Source organism: Bos grunniens, chromosome 11 (genome assembly GCF_055505025.1).
Source record: "Bos grunniens cultivar Pamir isolate PY7600 chromosome 11, Bosgru_T2T1.0, whole genome shotgun sequence".
NCBI classification, from domain to species: Eukaryota; Metazoa; Chordata; class Mammalia; order Artiodactyla; family Bovidae; genus Bos; species Bos grunniens.
The window spans coordinates 60,579,153-60,601,536 of record NC_141175.1 but is presented as its reverse complement, the minus strand read 5'-3'; the positions used below and the strand labels follow the sequence as shown (position 1 = coordinate 60,601,536).

Below are 22,384 nucleotides of genomic sequence, written 5' to 3'. Positions count from 1 at the left end.
GAGCACAGGCCTGGCCCACTGTGACTTCACCACTAGACTCAAAGACATTTGTTCATAGACAGGGTCAGGGCCCCAGGGAGGGACTGGTCTGTGGTTCTGAGAAAACTCTTTCCCTCAGTCTCTCTGGTGGAAATTCCAAGTCTGGAGAATCTTAATCATCCTGGTGTATATTCTCTTAAAATCTGGAAATTATCCTCATATTAGAAACAAATACCATGATGAAATTTAAACTTCATGTGGGTATCATGTAGCCACAGCTTCTAAGTTTGTTAACTTAAATCTGCTTCTGAACTTCCTGGCTTTGAATCGTGCTCCTGACTTCTGTGTGCTCCACCCATCTCAGCTCCTGCTTCTGTCCTAGACTACCATGACCTCAGGTTTCCTTGAAGGTAGACATCTTCTCCCCTAACTCTCAGAATGCCCGTGTCCTTGGCTGGAGTAGTTAGTGATTTTCAAAGTGTAAGAGTGAGGCATCTGTAGAGTGTGACATGGTTTATATTTTTATCCAGATAGTGATATATGTCAACCTTCATGTGTTGTGTACTTAATATATCTGCCCATTCTTCCTGTATGTTTTTTAATATCACAATTAAATTGAAAAAGAACAAATCCAGAGTTTAAAGCAAATATTTTGAAAAGAACAAAAATCAGCACATATTCAGGGAAGCTCAGCATTCTTAAGCAGAAGTGTAATATGATGTACAGATGTGAGATTTGGATCGTAAAGAAGGCTTAGCGCCAAAGAACTGATGCTTTTGAACTGTGGTTCTGGAGAAGACTCTTGAGAGTCCCTTGGACAGCAAGAAGATGTAACCAGATCAATGCTAAAGGAAATGAACCCTGACTATTCATTGGAAGGACTGATGCTGAAGCTACAATACGTTGGCCACCTGACTGGAAGAGCTGACTCATTGGAAAAGATCTTGATGCTGGGAAAGACTGAGAGCAAGAGGAAAAGGTGGCGACAGATGGTTGGATGGTATCATTGGCTCAATGACATGAGTTTGAGCAAACTCTGGGAGATAGTGAAAGACAGGGAAGCCCAGCTTGCTGCAGTTCATATGGTTGCAAAGAGTCAGACACCATTCAGCAACTGAACTACAACAACATGAATTCAAAAGTTGTAAGAAACTAAAGAGGGAGGGTAAATGCAAAGACACATTTAACTGTGCCATTTACTCTTAAAAATTGTGAATTGCATCCATATTGAGATTGAAGGTCTTTCTTCCACACAGAGACACTTTTTCTCCCTTTGCTCTCACGAGTCTCCGCTCCCCCTGGCTCTATCCATGCTACTGCCCCCACCGGGTGATTTGCATGTGGTTCCCCAGGGAGGACCTTCCCTTGCAAGTCTGAGATACAAGCTCAGCTCTGGTCTTGCTCTGACTTTCAGGACTCCTCAGTTCAAACTTCTGAACATGAGGTTCCCTGCTCACCTACTGGGGCTCCTCCTGCTCTGGGTCTCAGGTAAGGATGGAGGGGCATGAAAAGGAAGATGGGGGGTGAGCTCTGGGGGCAGCACTGCTCTCCATGTGTCTTTGCCCCCATGTTAGATACACACCTCACTCTCTGTTAAGGGCATGTGATATCCAGCAATATGAGAATCAGGATAAATACAGAGGAAACAAGTAGGTGTGCTCTGGCAAACACTGACAGATACAAAATGTTGGCAACTGTGCATGACTCCTAGAAATCTCTTTTTACATTGTGAATCTTGGATTATTTTGAAACTAGATATTTGGGATATTAATCAGAATTAAAAAGAAATAATAATTTAGCCTGAAGTAAACTGGGAAATTGTGAAAATAACTTCTCAATTTTGTCTGAAATCTTGTACTTTTCTCTAATTCTTTTAGGATCCAATGGGGCTATTGTTCTGACCCAGACTCCACGCTCCCTGTCATCCCTGGAGAGACGGCCTCCATCTCCTGCAGAGCCAGTCAGAGCGTTCAAAATAGATATGGAGACAATCTTTTGCACAGGTATGTGCAGAAGCCCAGCCAGTCTCCACAGCTCCTGATCTATGGAACTTCTAACCAGGCCTCTGGAGTCTGAGACAGGTTCACCGGCAGTGGGTCAGGGACAGACTTCACCCTCAAAACCAGCAGGGTGGAGGCTGAGGTTGCTGGAGTTTATTATTGCAGGAAAGTAAAGAAACTCCTTCCACAGTGATTCAGCCCCGAACATAAGCCCCCCTCTCCTGGTGGCCCAGCTGCTCACATGTGTTGACTGTGTGGTGAGCAGGCGGGCAGAGTCTCTGAGTCTGTGTAGGAGGAAGATGCTGGAGAACCAAGGGAACAGAATATGTCTGAGGACTCAGGAAGGTGATGAAGTGTCTTTGCTCAACTTCAGACAACACAGGTTAAGGCCATGGGGGTTCTTGATTGACAGCACCAGCAGGACAATGGGGGGTCTAAGTGCCCTCTGAACCAACAGACCTGAGGAGGGAGAGGTGAGTGAGAGGCATCATACTTTCCCCCTTGTGTACAGTGACATGTAGAATCAATACAGTTCGTATATCAGCGAGACAATGAGGCAGATTTGTAGCAGAACAGGTGGTGGGATTTTTAGGGAGATAAAATGTCATAATATTAAAAAGTAGTTTTTTCCACTTTATGCACTTTCTGAATCTTCTTTTTCCTATATATCTTCCTATTTCTTCATCATGTGTCAGATCACAGTCTCTACAAGGAGTTCCCAGACAGAATTAATGGGGAAAATTTAGTGAAAATTTTGAGTTATGAATGTTCAAATTTTTTTGAAATGATAGCAAGCACAATATCCTAATGCTAACATTAATTGTTTCAATTAACTTTCAGAGAAAAAAAAATATGAGGATTAGAATTCCTTAACCTGGGTTAAAAAAATTTTTTTTAATAACATAAACTAGACGGGGTAGGGTATAGAATTTACACCAAGGAACATTGGAAGGATACAGAATAATATGCTAAGTTCTTTTTCTCAAAAGTTAAGAATTTTAAGCTGTTGGGAGACTGCAGGAATGGAAACATGAATGGAATCGAGTCGACACACACAGCTGAGCATACTGCTCTTTGGCTTCTATTCAGTGGGATTAAAAATGGTGGTGCTGTGGAGGACTGATAAGAAGAACCCAGAGAGAAAACCCAGTATGTTCCTTTTGGAATCACGGGGAGGAAGGGCCATTTGCCTGGTTTCCTGGGTTGTGTATGCTGCTGCTAAGTCGCTTCAGTCATGTCCGACTGTGTGCGACCCTGTGGACTGTAGCCTTCCAGGCTCCTCTGTCCGTGGGATTCTCCAGGCAAGAATACTGGAGTGGTTTGCCATGCCCTCCTCCAGGAGATCTTCCCAACCCAGGGATTGAAACCACGTCTCTTATGTCTGCTGCATTGGCAGGCACTAGTTCTTGACCACTAGTGCCACCTGGGAAGCCCCTGCTGTGTCTCGGCCACTGCACATGTCACAGGAAATAAGTGTGTGGCCAGGGATTGAGATCTTCCATCATCAAGGGCTCAGTGATGTTCCTGGGCAGAGACCCAAGGTCATGTCACCTAGTCACTGTCACCTTAACTCAGCCGAGCAGTCTCCAGACATACTTGCTCCTGAACGTGGTCCAGCAGAGGCCGAGGAGATGGAGACCAACTTCCAGCAGTCAGACAAGTATTAAAGATGCACACAGCAGCCTTGAGTAAAGAAAAAGAAAATGTCTGAAAAAGTAGGAGCTTTCTATTTTCTGACCCAGCACCCCTAGCCTGCCTGCTGACTCAGATTTCAGGACTCTCCTCTCTCATGGAAGTTACCTTATGAGGCCTCAAACCTCAGGTGGATTTATGGTTTCCAGCTGGGTTGGTGCACTTGACCCAAGTCAGAACTTCTGTCCACATCAAATTTTGGAAAACAATATAAGAGCAAAGTGTTGGGTAAACATTGGCTCAACAAGAAAGGAGTATTTCAAGTCAACCAATTCTTACACTTTCCATTTTCCCCTGATACTATACAAATATGAATTTTCCACATTACATTTTCTATACTGGTAAGTTTTTCAGTGGCTAGATTTCCAAATTGTCCAACATTCATGGAGATTTTGGAGAAGGAAATGGCACCCCACTCCAGTACTCTTGCCTGGAAAATCCCATGGATGGAGGAGCCTGGTAGGCTACAGCCCATGGGGTCGCGAAGATTCGGACACAACTGAGCAACTTCACTTTCACTTTCATGAATTGGAGAAGGAAATGGCAACCCACTCCAGTGTTCTTGCCTGGAGAATCCCAGGGACGGGGGAGCCTGGTGGGCTGCCGTCTATGGGGTCACAGAGTCAGACAGGACTGAAGCGACTTAGCAGCAGCAGCAACAGCAACAGTGTGGAGATTTATTTTTACAATTTATTTCACATTTCTATCAGGATCACTTTATCAGGAGGTTAGAAACTTGGTAGTATATTGTCATAAAAACAAAAAATTCAAACAATAAATACTTTGGGTTCACATGAATGTTCATTTTCTAAAAGTACATCTGATTCCTGTTTCTAGTGATAGTTGTATAGAATATGAATACTTCAAATGATCCCATTTTTAGAAATGCTCTAAAAATACATCTGAGTTTATCACAGGCATGCTAGTCACATTCTCTGACATGGCGTGGATTGCATTAAATAATTTCAAATCCACCTGGACTACATAATACTGTTTATGGTTAAAGGGATAAGACTTATTAGAGGTCATTCCTTTCCACACAATGGATTTCATAGTAAGTGCAATTAAAGCTGGATTCTTGATTATAATAGAAATTTTAAGAAATGGTATACACAGAGAATCTGTAACACATGCAGAGAACCGCTGGACTTCAGGAGGTATTTCTACACATATTCACAGGAGGAACAGTTTTATACCAATTCAGTTGACTTCTTATTACCATCATCAATGAGGAGCCTGGAGATGCTACATGTTTTTCTCTGAGCAGGAAACTCACTGGACCTTGAATGGTGTATAAAGATCCAAACACAAACTTACCATAGAGAGACTCAGCTTCTCATGGTGGCAGGAGCAGCTGCAGTGTCCAGAGGATGAGCTGACACCAGGATGGGCTCTAGTGGAAATGGCCTTGGAGCCTCGAGAAAGAGACCATGAGCACCTTGGTCACAGGCATTGAGTCCTCTTTTTGTAAACAGAGATCAGAGCATCACTAGGACAGCCTCCCACAGCCTCTTCCTTCCTTCTGATTAAGGCAGCCTCACGTCCCACAGTCCCTCCAGGGAAGGGCTGCCATGTCCCCCCTGGAGCATCCACTAGGTTCCCTGATGAGTTTCCTGTTGCTCAGCAGGCTGATCTCTGAGTGTCGGTTATGTCCAGATGGCTGATGTCTTTGATCAGCTCTCTCTGTCCGCACTGGCCCAGAGGCAGGGCTGCTCGCACCGCAGGCTGAACCTACTGCACAGCCCTCTGAAATCTGGCAGAGTCAATGTCACCTGGTCCATGAGCCAGACCAGTCCTCCTACATATAGACTATGTAGTGTCCAAAAGTCACAGAGGCTGTCAGACAATTCCTTTAAGAAAAAGACACACGTTCAGAACCCTGGAAAATGATGCACATCCCAGTCTTGTTTATGACACCCTTGAAAACTCTCTTACCATTAGGGGAAAACTTTCTGTGCAATTTGGTATCAAGTGTTCTTGTCCAGAAATATAATCTGGGCAGTACGTCCAACCAAGGGAGATCATCAACTACACAACGACCAGAAAATCACCAAGCAGCCTGAAAAGATTCCCAACTCACTGCAGACGACTTTGTTTTGACACAATTTCTGAACTGGTGCTCCAGTTAGGAGGGTTTAAATTGGAATTATCTTCACGTGTATCTACTGTCACCTGGTCCTTGTGTCAAAAGCACACCAGGAGGCAGTCAAGTCCATTTTCTAATACACGTTGGGTGTTTCATTCCTAAGTTTCTCTTTATTTACCTATGACCTTGAATATTTTGATGCTGCGAGGCTGGAAATTCACTTTTTGTCTCCTCTCTCTCTCTCGTGCTCTCTCTAAATCTCTGTTTTCTTTTATTTCTGCAATTCTTTAACATAGACATATTTTCTCACCTGCTTCTCTTTCTCTCTTTTTTCTCCATGTTCTAAGTGTCATGAACTCCCAACACTAGAAGTGTGGCGACCAACACTAGTAGTTTAGCTTGTGCATGAGTGCTCAGTCGCTTCAGTCATGTCCGACTCTTGTGAGCCTATGGGCTGTAGCCCACCAGACTCCTCTGTCCATGGGATTCATCAGGCAAGAATACTGGAGGGGCTTACCATGCCTTCCTCCGCAATCTTCCTGACCCAGGGGTTGATCCTGAATCTCCTGCATTGAAGCTGGTTTCTTTACTGACTGAGCCACCAGGGAAGTCCAGAACTTTAGTTTATATCAAGAGAAATGATTTGACTGAATCTTGAAACATTATTGTCTCTTTCAAACAAAGAGGTTTTGTATGTTTAGGTTGATTGTGACCAGTAATTATTTGGTATATTTATATAATAGAATAAACAAATTGTCCTCCTTATAAAATAATAAATTATTTGCGGGGAATTACCTGAAATAATAGATTTTTATACATTCTAATAACTGGTTTTATAATTCACATAGGCTGTGGGGATACCAGAACAGAGAAACAACCTGTGGGATCAGGTTTCTGATGGTCTAGGATAAGGTTATGGAATGTGAGTAACATCTGCACGAGGAAGTTTCCAGCAATTTATCATACACTATAGTTCTTCCTTAATCTTATACCTTCTTAACTCCTCCAGGGAGTGCAAATGTTCTCCTATTTAATATTCAACATATGTACTTATTTTTAATATCTGATTCTTATTCTCTCCTTGGTCTGGTAACTGTTTTAAAGAAGCCAACATGCAAATTTCCGGAAGCACCAAAAGATGGGGTCAGCTAATGCTTCAGAGAGCGTTTGAACTTCAGTCCTGGTCTTGGTCAAAGTGACTAGGTAGACACGAACTTCACGGCAGAGAAAAACCACTCTCACTTACTCATGAAGGCAAAGTATTTTCATTTTAAGATAAGGAATGGCCACAAAATACTTTATTCATCCCTGTGTCTTTCCTGTTCAAAACCCTATATTTGAGTTAATGGGAGATGAAAAGAAATGGTTATAGAGAATTCAGTTGATTTTAAATATCAGTTTAAGTGATTTAACTTGATTTTTTCCCCTACAATATCTTGAATATCCCTTCTGTGTTAGGATTTGTAAACTCCTGAAATCATGAGTAGCTTAAAAAAAAGCATTAAATTTGAGAATTCTCAGCTTATAGTTTCCTTTTTTTTCAGGTACACCTGCTTATCTGGATGAAAAATTGGAGAAAATTACGTCCTTTGCAATCTTGGTATACCATACAAATTCTCATTCAAAGACAGCTTCAACTAAAACTTAAGGGACTAGAATCTGTGATTTGTTGCCTAAAATCTTCCAGTGTTCTCCACTCCCCATTTCTCAAGTGAACTACACATTCTTAGAGGCCAAAGAAAAAAACACATGTAGACAGTGGAAAAATATTAAACATTCAGAGAATCTGTGCTTTTGTAGGAGAATATATTTTGAGTACAAGGGTGAGTTTTGAGTGAAGATCCCAGAGGCCATGAAGAGCTTATATGGCAGAGAAAGCTTGGGCGGGCAATGCAGTGAAATTATTGTCTTACTTTGTCCAGTTTGTCTACGGGTGAGCGGGATACAGTGCAGAGTAAAACTATTACAGACAAAGGCTCCATCTCCAGCACACGATTTCCTCTCTCATCGTATTGATCAGTTGTGTAGATCGACAGAATTTTTTACTTATTTTAAGAGAAAGGAAACAAAAATGAGTCAAACATTTAGATACCGATTCTCTCACGACCATGAAAAGCAAGGTTTTAATGATGTGAAACAAATGGGCATGGATCAAACCTGTTTCACCTGTGTTTTGAGAAAGCTTATACAGTCATGTTAGGGGAAGCACACTGATTGAAACCGCCCACCCTGGCCAGGCACCATAGTAATCATTTGCATGAGTTGTTTTATGACAGGAGATCCCGATAAGAAATACGGAACTAATAAGCCACCACCAACCGGAAGAGTTCGAAAAGGTCGAAAGGAGACACCCCATGTCCATCCACTTCCCAGAATCCCTCTCACTAGCATCCATCTTGGCTGAGTGATGTGTGCGCCACCAGGAAAGACTCTGAATTAGAATGATTGGCCAAAGACTACCTGGAAACTAATCCCATTACCATAGAACATGAGACTGTGAGCCACGCGCAAGAGCGGTTCTCCTGGGTTCCCTTACCCTACTGCTTTCCACCCAGGTGCCCTTTCCCAATAAAATCTCTTGCTTTGTCAGCACATGTGTCTCCTCAAACAATTCATTTCCAAGTGTTAGACAAGAGCCCAGTTTTGGGCCCTGGAAGGGGTCCCCCTTCCTGCAACAGTCAGAGGATAAATACATTCACATAGACTTGTCTTTATTTCCTAGAAACTAAAACGCTTTTCCAAAGACTGTGGGTGACAAATTTGCTTTCAAGTTTAAAAGGCAATCAGCTCCCTAGACATCACAAAAGCCTTTGGGTGCAGGATCTAGCCCAGCAGATCTGCAGCAGGGAGCGCCCTCTGCTGGGTGGACTGCTCCCAACTCCTCCTCAATGACAATCTCTCACCTGTTCACATGAGGGATCTGGGTTTGGATCCAGGAGGTGAACAGGCCTCTATGTGTCTCTAACCTTGCCCATGACAGCATGGGCTTGTCTGAGAGGGTGGCCAGTTCCACAGAAAACGCTACACAGAGGGTGTCACAATGTTACAGTCACCATTCCACAGAAAATGACAGCAGGAACACAAATTCAAACACCAACAGCACAGTCTCCAAGGTCATGCATATCACACAGTGGCTTCTGATTTTGAGGAACTGAAACTAATAGTATTTGACAAGAGTCAAAAGTGCAGTGAACCTGCCTGCCTGAGGCCTTCCTCATCCAGTTGACTACAGTCAAGATTGGAGGCTCACAGAGGCCTGCCCCTCACCTGGAACTCATAGAGCTTATACATTCAACCCTGACAAACTCTCCTTGTTGCTGCGTGGTGTGAAGTGACTAGTGTGGGCTGCTATTTAGTTTTGTTAACAGGCCTCAGCCTGGTTTGCTAATATACGTGAGGCAGAGAGTGTTTTTTAAAATGAGAAATCTTATACTTTCTGTCTGAAGTAGGAGAGGAATGTTTTAAAGACTTTTTTCCTGACAGAGGATCAATTTCTAAGAGATTTTACATTTTCTGTAGATTTTAGGATAGTTGTCTATGAGATAAGTATTAATAGAGACCTTTAAAAGTTTTCTAGTAAGTTCACAAAAAAGACAAATTCTCTCTGAAATTAACCCATCTTAAAGAATATTTTGTAAAAGGAGTTTCTGAACACTTGATTTGTCATAAAAGAAAATACCACAGAATTCTCACTTTAATTCTTTTCCCCACAATTTATGTTTCTATTCTCAGGACTGAATTTATTTGTTTCTTAAGACTTCTATAAGAAAGTACTAGAGATTGATGGGCTAAAACAACAGAAAGGTATTCTGTCAGGACTGAAGCCCTGAGTAATGAAACCAAGTGTTGTCCAGGGCAGCTACCCTCTGAGGTGAAGGCTCTCCTCACCTTTCTTCCCTTTCTTGAGCCCCAGGTTTTCCTTAACCATTGGCACCATAAGTCCAGTCACTGCGTCTGTCCTCACATGGTCTCTTCTCTGAATCTCTGTCTTTGTGTCCTTTCTCCTCCCTTAGAAGGCCGCTTATATTAAAGGCCCACCATAGCACAGTATGACCACACCATGATCACCAAATGATATCAATACTGGCTATTTTCTAAATAATGTCGTGTTCAGAGGTCCTCGAGTCTAAAATGTCACTATAATTTTTAGGGGAACAGAATTCAGCCAGTAATAGTACACAAAAGCAATTCTGACTTTAATAGATGCTAAAGGACTCATATAAAACTAGTATTAATATTTCTAATAGCTTCTTCCCTTTGTTTTGTATTGGTTTGCTTTTCTTTCAGATGCTTATCTTTTGACTTCGTTCACTGCATCGTTAATTAGAGGGCTGGAATTTTCAGAACAGCAGCCTGCCTGCCGCCTGCTAGAAACCCCTATTAGTCTTGGTAGCTTCAGAAAGCAGGAAGAAAACCCAGGAGAATTTTTTTTAAAAAAGACAAGATCAAAGAAAGCAAAAACTTAAAGAAGTAATAAATAAGTAAAAGGGTGAGTCACACTTCAGTGAACTATAGAACATATAAAATTCTTTATCTCCCTCTACACCGTGGTTTTTTTTGAGTGAGTGAGATTATTACCATAAAGTTCAGAGTTGAAAGGCAAGCATCATTTTTGCTCAGTTATCAAAATTTTATTCTTGAGTATTTCTCAAAGAATATACAGACCAAATATTATTATGGAATCTTGCAGGATATTCTATTAGTTCATTTCTCTTGATTAGGTTAGTCTGATTTTGGATTTAAATTGCCCAAAGTCTAAGAAAGCAAAGTCTACTTTTATAATTGCCAAGATTCTGTTTTCAGTACAAAAGGAATTTGACATTGTCATTATTTTTAAGGAACAGTTCAGTTCACCATGACCTGCATCAGGCTGACCCATGAGAATAGTCCTGTAGTTTTCCTATTTAATAAAAGCTGGTGTGACAGACTGACCCCCTAAGCACTGGTGGCCTGGAGCCTGATTCCATAAGAACTGGACTGAAATAAAAGCCCAGAAAGGTGACAGTGATAGACACAGGCCTCCCTGAGACATTCAAATAAGGAATCCAGTCATCGCTCTTCTCACAAACACCATCCCCTTTTGAAATGCAGGCTCATGACTGTGGCTTCCAACATACAGGCAGTGAGAACCTTAGTTTTTCACACAGAACTGACAAACCAGGAAATCCTGCGGAAACTGGTTCTACCTAATGGGAGTTAACAGAGGAAGAGCTCTCTTTAAGCACCACTGGGAATAAAAGAAAACACGGTCATACATTTTTCATGTTGTCCCATCATCTCAAGTGAACTTTTTCTTCAAGAACTTCTTTGATTATATATATATATATATATATATATATATATATATACACACATGTACATACATACATATATATGTATATACATATGTATATATATACATACATATATATATGTGGCTTCCTGGTTGGGAAGATCCCCTGAAGAAGGAAATGGCATCCCACTCCAGTATTCTTGAGTGCGAAATCCCATGAACAGAGGAGCCTGGTGGGTGGGCTGCAGTTCTCGATGTTGCAAAGGGTTTGATACATCTCAGCAACTAAAGAAAAATAGCAACATATATACATATAGATATATCCAGAGACAGACAGAGAGAGAGAGACAGAAACAGAGACAAAGACAGACTCAGATAGAATCGTGATAGCATATGCACTAGGTTGAAGCTGCTGGGTTTTTGATATTTCATTTGACATTTCATTTTACATAAAATTCTTACACATTTTTCCTTATCTTAAACTGAACTATCAACTTTCTGCACAAGCTATATCATTTTTCCCCTGTCAATTTCATTTGACTTAATTGTCTTTGAAATTTAATTCACTAGGTGCCAGGAAAAGAGCAGTCCTAACACCTGATTTCAATATTCTTTAACAGGTAACCTGAGACCAAAGTTATTGGACAGATCTTGAACCAGCTCAACCTTCATACTCTTGTTTGGAGAAATTTCTGAAGGTCAGTACTAGCTGTTCTGTTATCTAGATCACCTGGGAAGAAAAGCAAGATGCTGGTCCCCTTCCGAATACTGACCCTGGATACACCTGTCTACATGTCAGGGTCTTCAGTGCTTTCTTAGAGCTCCAGGCCTTGTACACTGTGTCCTGCATTTTCTCAGTGAGATTATTCTTCCTACTGTTCCAAGCAGTATAAACTTTAGCTAATGGTATTCATCTAAACACACAAGAGCTTTATTTCACTTTGCTTGAGCTTGATCCCTCCCACCCTCCTCTGGCTCTGTCTACACCGCTGCCCCACCAGGGGATTTGCATGTGGTTCCCCAGGGAGGACCTTCCCTTGCAAGTCTGAGATAAAAGCTCAGCTCTGATCTTGCTCTGACTTATCAGGACTCCTCAGTTCAAACTTCTGAACATGAGATTCCCTGCTCAGCTCCTGGGGCTCCTCCTGCTCTGGGTCCCAGGTAAGGACAGAGGGGGCATGAGAAGAGGATGGGGGCCTCAGTTCTGGGGGCATCTCAGCTCTCCACGTGCGTTCTATCTGTGTGTTCGATGTGTATGGCTTGTCATGCAGACGAACATAGGATGTTTAGATCTGAGAGAGTGAGGAAAGTTCCAGAAGGAAGAAGGACCTGGATTCTGGTCAGGACGGTGACAGAGGAAGTGAGGATGATGTAGGGGATGTTTAGTGGCTTCTGTACACTTCACGGATGTCAGGTTCATTATCGTGATTGTACCTTTTTTTGTATGGATGAAAAGTATTGATAATGAGAGGAAAAAGAAGTCATATTTTAGCTAACATAAATAAGAAATTGGAAATGATAAGTAGAGCTCATAATATTTGCATGTAACTTGATAATTTTCTATCATTTCTTTAGGATCCAGTGGGGATGTTGTGCTGACCCAGACTCCCCTCTCCCTGTCTGTCATCCCTGGAGAGACGGTCTCCATCTCCTGCAAGTCTACTCAGAGTCTGAAATATAGTGATGGAAAAACCTATTTGCGTTGGCTTCAACATAAACCAGGCCAATCACCACAGAGTCTGATCTATCAGGTTTCCAATCGTAACACTGGGGTCCCAGACAGGTTCACTGACAGTGGGTCAGAGACAGATTTCACACTTACGATCAGCAGTGTGCAGGCTGAGGATGCTGGAGTCTATTACTGTGTTCAAGAGACACATGATCCTCGCACAGTGATACAGCCCTGAACACAAACCGCCCTGCCTGGGTGGCGCAGCTGCTCGAAGTGCAGCTTCTCTGGGGAACTGACAGCGAATGCTCTGAGTCTGTACAAGAGGTGGCAGTCTCAGGGGAATTGGTTGCAGTGAGGGCTCTGGATCATGAGTGTCTTAGCTATTCTTCAGGCACCACATGTTAAGGTCCCATGAGCTGCACAGCCTGGTCCTGGCAGAAGCAGCAGGGACTGTAGGGGTCCTGTGTCCTATAGCAGCCAGTTCTGTGAAAGGAGGGCTGAGTGAAAGGTCAGGGATTTCTTCTCACCCAGTTTCCCATTGTCTCATTGGGGTGATATGGAGGAAAGCTCAAGGAAACGAACATAACAATGGTATTTACTGCCATCTGAGACAAAAAGGATGAAACCATGCATTCTTCTTCAGAATTTGACTTGTATTTAATAGTTGTATATATTTGGAGATTTATTGAACCGTTTCCCCTTGGTTTGCATGCATGATAAGTCACTTCAGTTGTATCTGACTCTTTGCAACACCATGGACTGTAGACTGCCATGCTCCTCTGTCCATGGGACTTCCCAGGCAAGAATACTGGAGTAGGTTGCCATTTCCTTCTCCAGGGGATCTTCTTGACCCAGGGATCGAACCCACATCTCTTATATTTCCCCATTGGCAGGAGGGTTCTTTACCACTAATGTGATCAGGAAAGCCCTTTCCCCTTGGTTTATTGATCGGTAATGAAGGAAATGAAAAGATTTTATTTTCTTTAGCAATAAAAATGCTAAAACTTGTTATAAGAATTAAATAGATGAATTCATACAAAATAGTTATCATATGACTGGCAAAGTTTGTAAGTGAAAATGAAAAGTGAGTGGCAGTGTGAGTCGCTCAGTCATGGCTTTGCAATCCCATGGACTGTAGCCTGCCTGGGTCCTCTGTCCATGGAATTCTCCAGGTTCTCACTCAGTAAATACTTGTTGCCATTGTCAGTTTGCTTCATCTTGTACTTAGAGAGATATGGTCTTTTGCACAGTATCTTAATTTCGAATCATTCCTTAGATTCTCTTTATCTTTGGTAACTCCAACTTTGTTAAGTGGTGGAGTATCGTATTTTCTATAACCTACCAAGAAGTGTATAAATTTTGGGGAAAAAAGGAAGGGCTACAGCCCATCATTCTTTCCAAGGCAAGAATACTGGAGCAGGTTGCCATTTCCAACTTGAGAGGATCTTCCTGACCAAGGGATTGAACCTGATCTCCTGCATTGGCAATGGCAAGCAGAGTCTTTATATAGACATCAGAGGGGCTCCAGATAGCAAGGAGTCTGACTCCATTGTTAAAATGGGATCAGCGACACCTCTCAGGCTGTTCTCCAACATCCACTTTGCCCTATATCTGTCCAACAGCCACAGGGACACTCAAAACTCACAAACCCAAGTCCACACAAGGTGAATTTACCAAGTCCCTTCGCAACCCTATTAAGAGCCCAAACTTCTGCCTCTTTCAACCCAGCCTGCTCCAGCTAGTGCCCACCCTACTCCACCTGGAATTTGCTTATGTAAGTGATAATCTTTCTCTCAAATTATATAGGTATGTGGGCTGTCTGGAGACTCAAGAAAATTCTTAATAATTAATTCTATCTCATGCACAGGGAGTACAAAGAGAGAATGTACTTGAAAAGTTGAGAAGCAGTGAAGCCTAGGGAAGTGAGCCCTATTTCTCTTTAATGACACTTAAACACTTTTGCCATCTCACTAAGGAATCCTCAAAGCTTAAAAATTTTAAGAAAAAAAAGAGATGTTGGAGGCCTCAAAGCCAGCACAGCTTTCAGTAATATCCTTGGTCAGAGATAAAAATAAGGGTCCGTTAACTGCACTGCATAGTTATATGGATGCTCATTCACCAACAGCTCTTGGACTCCAGCCCTTGTTACCCCATTCAATGACACAACTGCCAATAAGTCATACCTAATTCCTTTTTTCAGGGATAGAAATGATTAAGGATATAAACTTGTCATTTGTTATGTATAAAATACCATTGAAAATATATTAATGTTAATTTTTTATTTAACACCCAAAGCATTTCCAACATCACTTTGCTGCCCAGGTATGTATCTCTAGTTGGCCTGCAAGACACTTTTATAGATTCTTCATTTTTTGTAAAACTTATGTTTACAAGAAGAAAATAAATCAAAACTTTTTTTGTGTGTTGTATGAAAATAGTTCACTCAAGTGTGTATCTGTTAATTTATTTGTCATCAAAAGAGCACTTTGCCTAAAAGAAAGGACTGACAAGTGTGCAAAATGTTTACAATCCTCTGTGAAATTGTAGTTTATCATTAGTTTGTATCTGTAAGTTATTGTTATAAATATTACCTGTATTTTTTGTTATATACAACTTTATACTTTGAAGCTTGTATCTGTGAATTTGCAATTGAAATTTATTTTGCCAATGTTTTCTGAATGAACTGAATAAAGCTTCTGTTGTAGCAAAAAAAAAAAATAAGGGTCCAAGGCCACCAGAGAAGGTTGGGTCCTGATTAGAACAAAGCCTTCAGGTAGAATGGGGGAAGGGCCACACCTGGGAGAGGAGATGAACCAGCAAGAGCAGGGAATCACCAGGCTGAGGACCAGCCTCAAATTCATGTCTCCCTGATTGGATGAAAGTGATCAAAGCTAGTATTTTGCCAGATTCAAAAGTAAATCATTTCTGACTGACATGAATCATTCCAGGGTCTAAAATCATCCTTAACATTTTTAGGGTAAAATGTATGTTAATCTACATAAACATGAAGTGTGTACATTACAGTCTCTCTTTTATTAAAACACGGAGGCATACATTATCAAGAGGGAAAAATACTCAGATTCAGAGAACACAGGTGGAATATAATGGACATCAAGACAGAGCCAGAGGATTCGTAGCTATGAGGGGAAGTACTTATTATATGCTTATCATATATGTGACAGGATGTAGAATATTTTCATGAAACGAGAAACTTTTAAAAATGACCAGAAAGAATTAAGTACCTACATTAACAAGAGATTTGACTGAGCTTCTTCCAGTGCTTTGTTGTTTGGGGTCCAGTCAGCAGTATACACTCTGCAAAATGTTCATATCATGCTGCTGCTGCTGCTAGGTCACTTCAGTCGTGTCCAACTCTGTGCGACGCCATAAACGGTAGCCCACTAGGCTCCGCCGTCCCTGGGATTCTCCAGGCAAGAACACTGGAGTGGGATGCCATTTCCTTCTCCAAAGCATAAACATGAAAAGTGAAAGTGAACTCAGTCGTGTCCGACTCTTCGCGACCCCATGGACTGCAGCCTACCAGGCTCCTCCATCCATGGGATTTTCCAGGCAAGAGTACTGGAGTGGGGTGCCTCCTCTGTTCATATCATACCAGGTTATAATTACATCATGCCCATGTCCTTAGCTTTATCTACATCCTAGGGATATTTTAGCCTTTGCTTAGGTTATAGGTACCTAAAACTAGAGAAAATTTACACACAGAACTACATTGATGTTAAAAAAAAAAAAACCTGAATAAGCCACATCATTTTTTTCCTTCATAACTCCTGTTCCATGTTTGCACTCACACTAAGTTCCTTCCTTTCCCAGTTTCCCGTAGGGCTGAGGAGACTCCATCTCCTCCCTCTGGCCTGTGGCCATGGAGGGAGCGCCACCATCTCCTGAAGGCCATCTCTTCTCATCCACAGTAATGGACACACCTGCCCACCATGTTTCCGGCACAAACCACACACTCTCCTCAACCACTGATCATAGGACTTCCCCAGGCTTCAGGGGTCCCAGCCTGGCTCAGTGACTGTGGGTCTGGGATGGATTTCACACTTACACTCACCAGGGTGGGGTCTCTACATGTGACTTCTGTGCACAGAACCCTCACTGGGACCACACGTGTCATGGCTCTAAACACACCCCTCCCCCATGGACTCAGCCCTTGTGCTCAGCTGAGCAGCTGCTTCCCCCAGGGAATCAGGGTCAGAGCAGCTGCTCCTCTCAGTGGAGAACAAACTGGGGGAGGAGGAAATGGTGGGGAGCCCCAGAAGGAGGTGGAAACATCCTCAGGTCCAGACCACAGGAGTCCCTGTCATGACCTCCCCAGGGTCTGGACCACTGGCTGAGATGCTCACAGATGGCTCCATGCTGACTCTCCCTCAGCTCTCAGCATCACTGACTGTGGAGGACCCACCACCTGCTCTCCAGGCCTGTGGAGCACAGACCTTCCCCGCACTGATTTACCTGCCAGACTCAGGCACTTGCTCATAGACAGAGTTGGGGCCCCAGGGAGGGACTGGTAAGTGATTCTGAGAAAACTGTCTTTCCCTCAGTCTCTCTGGCAGAAAAGCCTAGTCTAGAGAATCTTAATCATCCTAATGTATATTCTCTTAAAAATCTGGAATTTATCCTCATATTAGAGACAGAATACTATGATGAAATTTGAACTTCATGTGAGTACCATGTAGTCACAGCTTCTAAGTTTGTTCAACTAAATCTGTTCTAGAATTTCCTGGCTTTGAATCATAATCATGCCTTTCCTTTGTTCCATGCATCTCACCTCCTGCTTCTGTCCTAGACTACCATGACCTCAGGTTTCCCTGAAGGTAGACATCTTCTCCCCTAACTCTCAGAATCCCCATGTTCTTGGTTGGAGTAGTTAGTGGTTATCAAAGTGCAAGAGTCAGGCATCTATAGGGCATGACCTATTTTATATTTTTATCCAGATGGTGATACATGTAAACCTTCATGTGTTGTATACTTAACATATTTGCCTGTTCTTCCTTATGTTTTTAAAAATCACAATGAAAATGAAAAAGGACAAATCCAGAGTCTTTAAACAAATATTTAAACAAGAACAAAAATTAGCACATAGAGAGGGAAACTCAGCATTCTTAAAGAGAAGTGTAATATGATGCACGAATATGAGAGTTGGATCATAAAGAAGGCTGAGCACCGAAGAAGTCATGTTTTTGAACTATGGTTCTGGAGAAGACTCTTGAGAGTCCCTTGACAACAAGGAGATCAAACTAATCAATCTTTTTTTTTTCCCCTCTGTTTATTTATTTATTTATTTATTTTACATTACAATATTGTATTGCTTTTGCGATACATTGACTTGAATCTGCATTGGGTGTACTTGTGTTCTCCATCCTGAACCCCTCTTCTACCTCCCTCCCCATCCCATCCCTCTGGGTCATCCCAGTGCACCAGCCCTGAGCGTCCTGTATCGTGCATTGAACCCGGACTGGCGATTGGTTTCACATATGATAATTACATGTTTCAATGCCATTCTCCCATATCATCCCTCCCTTGCCCTCTCCCACAGAGTCCAAAAGACTGTTCTATACATCTGTGTCTCTTTTGCTGTCTCACATACAGGGTTATCGTTGCCATCTTTCTAAATTCCATATATATGCATTAATATACTGTATTGGTGTTTTTCTTTCTGGCTTACTTCACTCTGTATAATAGGCTCCAGTTTCATCCACCTCATTAGAACTGATTCAAATGTTTTCTTTTTAATGGCTGAGTACTATTCCATTGTGTATATGTACCAGGACTTTCTTATCCATTCATCTGCTGATGCACATCTAGATTGCTTCCATGTCCTGGCTATTATAAACAGTGCTACAATGAACATTGGTGTACACATGTCTCTTTCAGTTCTGCAAACCACTCAATCTTAAGGGAAATCAAACCTGAGTATTCATTGCAAGGATTGGTGCTGAAGTTTAAGCTCTAGCACCTTGGCCACTTGATGCAAATGGCCAGATCATTGGGAAAGAACTTGACGCTGGGAAAGATTGAGGGCAGGAGGACACGGAGTTGACAGATGGTTGGATGGCATCATTGACCCAATAGACAGGAGTCTAAGCAAGCTCCAGGAGATTGCAAAGGACAGGGAAGCCCAGCTTGCTGCAGTTCATGGGGTTGCAGAGTCAGACACCATTTAGTATCTGACCTACAATAACATGAATTCAAAAGTTCTAAGAAACTAGAGAACCGGAAGGCAAAATGGAAGGACACATTTAACTGTGTGCTTTTTACCCTTGCAAAGCATGAATTTCATCTGTAATGAAGTTGAAGGTCTTTCTTCCAAATGTTTCTTCAAACATTTTCTCTTTCTTTGCTCCCCCTTGGGCTCTGTGCACATCGCTGCCCCCACCAGGGGATTTGCCTGTTGTTCCCCAGGGAGGACCTTCCCTTGCAAGTCTGAGATAGAAGCTCAGCTCTGGTCTTACTCTGACTTACCAGGACTCCTCAGTTCACACTTCTGAACATGAGGTTCCCTGTCAGCTCCTGGGCTCCTCCTGCTCTGGGTCCCAGGTGAGGATGGAGGGGGGATGAGAAGGAAGATGTAGAGAGTGGTGAGCTCTGGGCCAGCACTGCTTTTCATGTGTCTTTGTCCCCATGTTAGATGCACACCTTGCCCTCTGTAAAGGGCATGTGATGTTTATCAACATGAGAATGAGGATAAATGCAGAGGAAGTAAGTAGGTGTTCCCTGTTAAATACTGTGAGATACAAAGTGTGGGCAAGTGTGCATGACTCCTAGAGACCTTTTACATTGTGAATCTTGGATTATTTTGAAACTGGAAATTTGGGGTATTAATCAGGATTAAAAAAATAACTTAGTCTGAAATAAGCAAGAGAAAATTTCAGAAAATGCCTCTTCAAATTTGTCTGAAATATTGTGCTTTTCTCTATTTATTTTAGGGTGCATTGGGGCTATAATGCAGACCCAGACTCTACGCTCCCTGTCTGTGATCCCTGGAGAGACGGCCTCCATCTCCTGCAGAGCCAGTCAGAGCGTTCAAAATAGATATGGAGACAATTTTTTTGCATTGGTATGTGCAGAAGCCCAGCCAGTCTCCACAGCTCCTGATCTATGGAGCTTTTAACCAGGCCTCTGGAGTCTGAGACAGGTTCACCGGCAGTGGGTCAGGGACAGATTTCACCTTCAAAAGCAGCAGGGTGGGGGCTGAGGATGCTGGAGTTTATTATTGCCACCAAAGTAAAGAAACTCCTCCCACAGTGATTCAGCCCTGAACATAAACCCCCTTCTCCTGGTGGCCCAGCTGCTCACATGTGTTGATTGTGTGGTAAGCAGGTGGGCAGAGTCTCTGAGTCTGTGTAGGAGGAAGATGCTGGAGAAAGAGGGGAACAGAATGTGTCTGAAGGCTCAGGAAGGTGATGAAGTGTCTTTGCTCAACTTCAGACAACACAGGTTAAGGCCATGGGGGTTCTTGATTGACAGCACCAGCAGGACAATGGTGGGTCTAAGTGCCCTCTGAACCAACAGACCTGAGGAGGGAGAGGTGAGTGAGAGGCATCATACTTTCCCCCTTGCGTAGAGTGACGTGTAGAATCAATACAGTTCATATATCAGGGAGACAATGAGGCAGATTTGTAGCAGAATAGGTGGTGGGATTTTTAGGGAGATAAAATGTCATAATATTAAAAAGTAGTTTTTTCCACTTTCTGCACTTTCTGAATCTTCTTTTTCCTACATATCTTCCTATTTCTTAATCATGTGTCAGATCACAGTCTCTACAAGGAGTCCCCAGACAGACTTACTGGGGAAAATTTAGTGAAAATTTCGAGTTATGAATGTTCAAAATTTTTTTGAAGTGATAGCAAGCACAATATCCTAATGCTAGCATTAATTGTCTCAATTAACCTTCAGAGAGAAAAAATATGAGTATTTGAATTCCTTAACTTGGGTTAAAACAAAAATTTTTTAATAACATAAACTAGACAGGGTAGGGTATAGAATTTACACCAAGGAACACTGGAAGGATACAGAATAATATGCCAAATTCTTTTCCTCAAAGTTAAGAATTTTAAGCTGTGGGGAGACTGCAGGAATGGAAACGTGAATGGATTCAAGTCGACACACACAACTGAGCATACTGCTCTTGGCTTCTATTCAGTGGGATTTAAAATGGTGGTGCTGTTGAGGACTGATAAGAAGAACCCAGAGAGAAAACCCAGTGTGTTCCTTATGGAATCACGGGGAGGAAGGGCCATCTGCCTGGTTTCCTGGGTTGTGTATGCTGCTGCTAAGTCGCTTCAGTCATGTCCGACTGTGTGTGACCCTGTGGACTGTAGCCTTCCAGGCTCCTCTGTCCGTGGGATTCTCGAGGCAAGAATACTGGAGTGGTTTGCCATGCCCTCCTCCAGGAGATCTTCCCAACCCAGGGATTGAAACCATGTCTCTTATGTCTGCTGCATTGGCAGGCACTAGTTCTTGACCACTAGTGCCACCTGGGAAGCCCCTGCTGTGTCTCGGCCACTGCACATGTCACAGGAAATGAGTGTGTGGCCAGGGATTGAGATCTTCCATCATCAAGGGCTCAGTGACATTCCTGGGCAGAGACCCAAGGTCATGTCCCCTAGTCACTGTCACCTTAATTCAGCCGAGCAGTCTCCAGACATACTTGCTCCTGAACGTGGTCCAGCAGAGGCTGAGGAGATGGAGACCACTTCCAGCAGTCAGACAAGTATTAAAGATGCACACAGCAGCCTTGAGTAAAGAAAAAGAAAATGTCTGAAAAAGTAGGAGCTTTCTATTTTCTGACCCAGCACCCCTAGCCTGCCTGCTGACCCAGATTTCAGGACTCTCCTCTCTCATGGAGGTTACCTTATGAGGCCTCAAACCTCAGGTGGATTTATGGTTTCCAGCTGGGTTGGTGCACTTGACCCAAGTCAGAGCTTCTGTCCACATGAAATTTTGGAAAACAATATAAGAGCAAAATGTTGGGTAAGCATTGGCTCAACAAGAAAGGAATATTTTTTACTTTGTTATTTCAAGTCATCTAATTCTTACACTTTCCATTTTCCTCTGATATTATACAAATATGAATTTTCCACTTTACATTTTCTTTATTGGTAACTTTTTCAGTAGCTAGATTTCCAAACTGTCCAATATTCACGGAGATTTTGGAGAAGGAAATGGCAACCCACTCCAGTACTCTTGCCTGGAAAATCCCATGGACAAAGGAGCCTGATAGGCTACACTCCATGCGGTCGTGAAGAGTCGGACACAACTGAGCGACTTCACTTTCACTTTTCACTTTCATGCATTGGAGAAGGAAATGGCAACCCACTCCAATGTTCTTGCCTGGAGAATCCCAGGGACAGAGGAGCCTGGTGGGCTGCCGTCTATGGGGTCACAGAGTCAGACACGACTGAAGCGACTTAGCAGCAGCAGCAACAGCATGGAGATATGTCACATTTTTATCAGGATCACTTTATCAGGAGCTTAGAAACTTGGTAGTATATTGTCATAAAAACAAAAAATTCAAACAATAAATAAATACTTTTGTGCCAGGGTCCAGCCCTTGTTGGATCCAGGGATTTCCTCAGGATGATGGCGTCGGCGATTTAGAAAAGCGATAGCTTAATTAAGTATTAATTAGAGATATAAAGAGTGGTTGAATAGGAATAGCT

The 22,384-nt window shown here is 42.5% G+C and overlaps 1 long non-coding RNA gene across 1 annotated transcript; it reads left to right on the top strand.

The window, feature by feature from the left end:
* The first annotated feature begins 12,102 nt into the window (after nucleotides 1–12,102).
* LOC147363179 (uncharacterized) lies at nucleotides 12,103–12,725 on the top strand. The gene is made up of 2 exons (XR_015136817.1): nucleotides 12,103–12,190; nucleotides 12,605–12,725. It is a non-coding gene; the product is annotated as an uncharacterized LOC147363179 (long non-coding RNA).
* The last annotated feature ends 9,659 nt before the right edge of the window (nucleotides 12,726–22,384 follow it).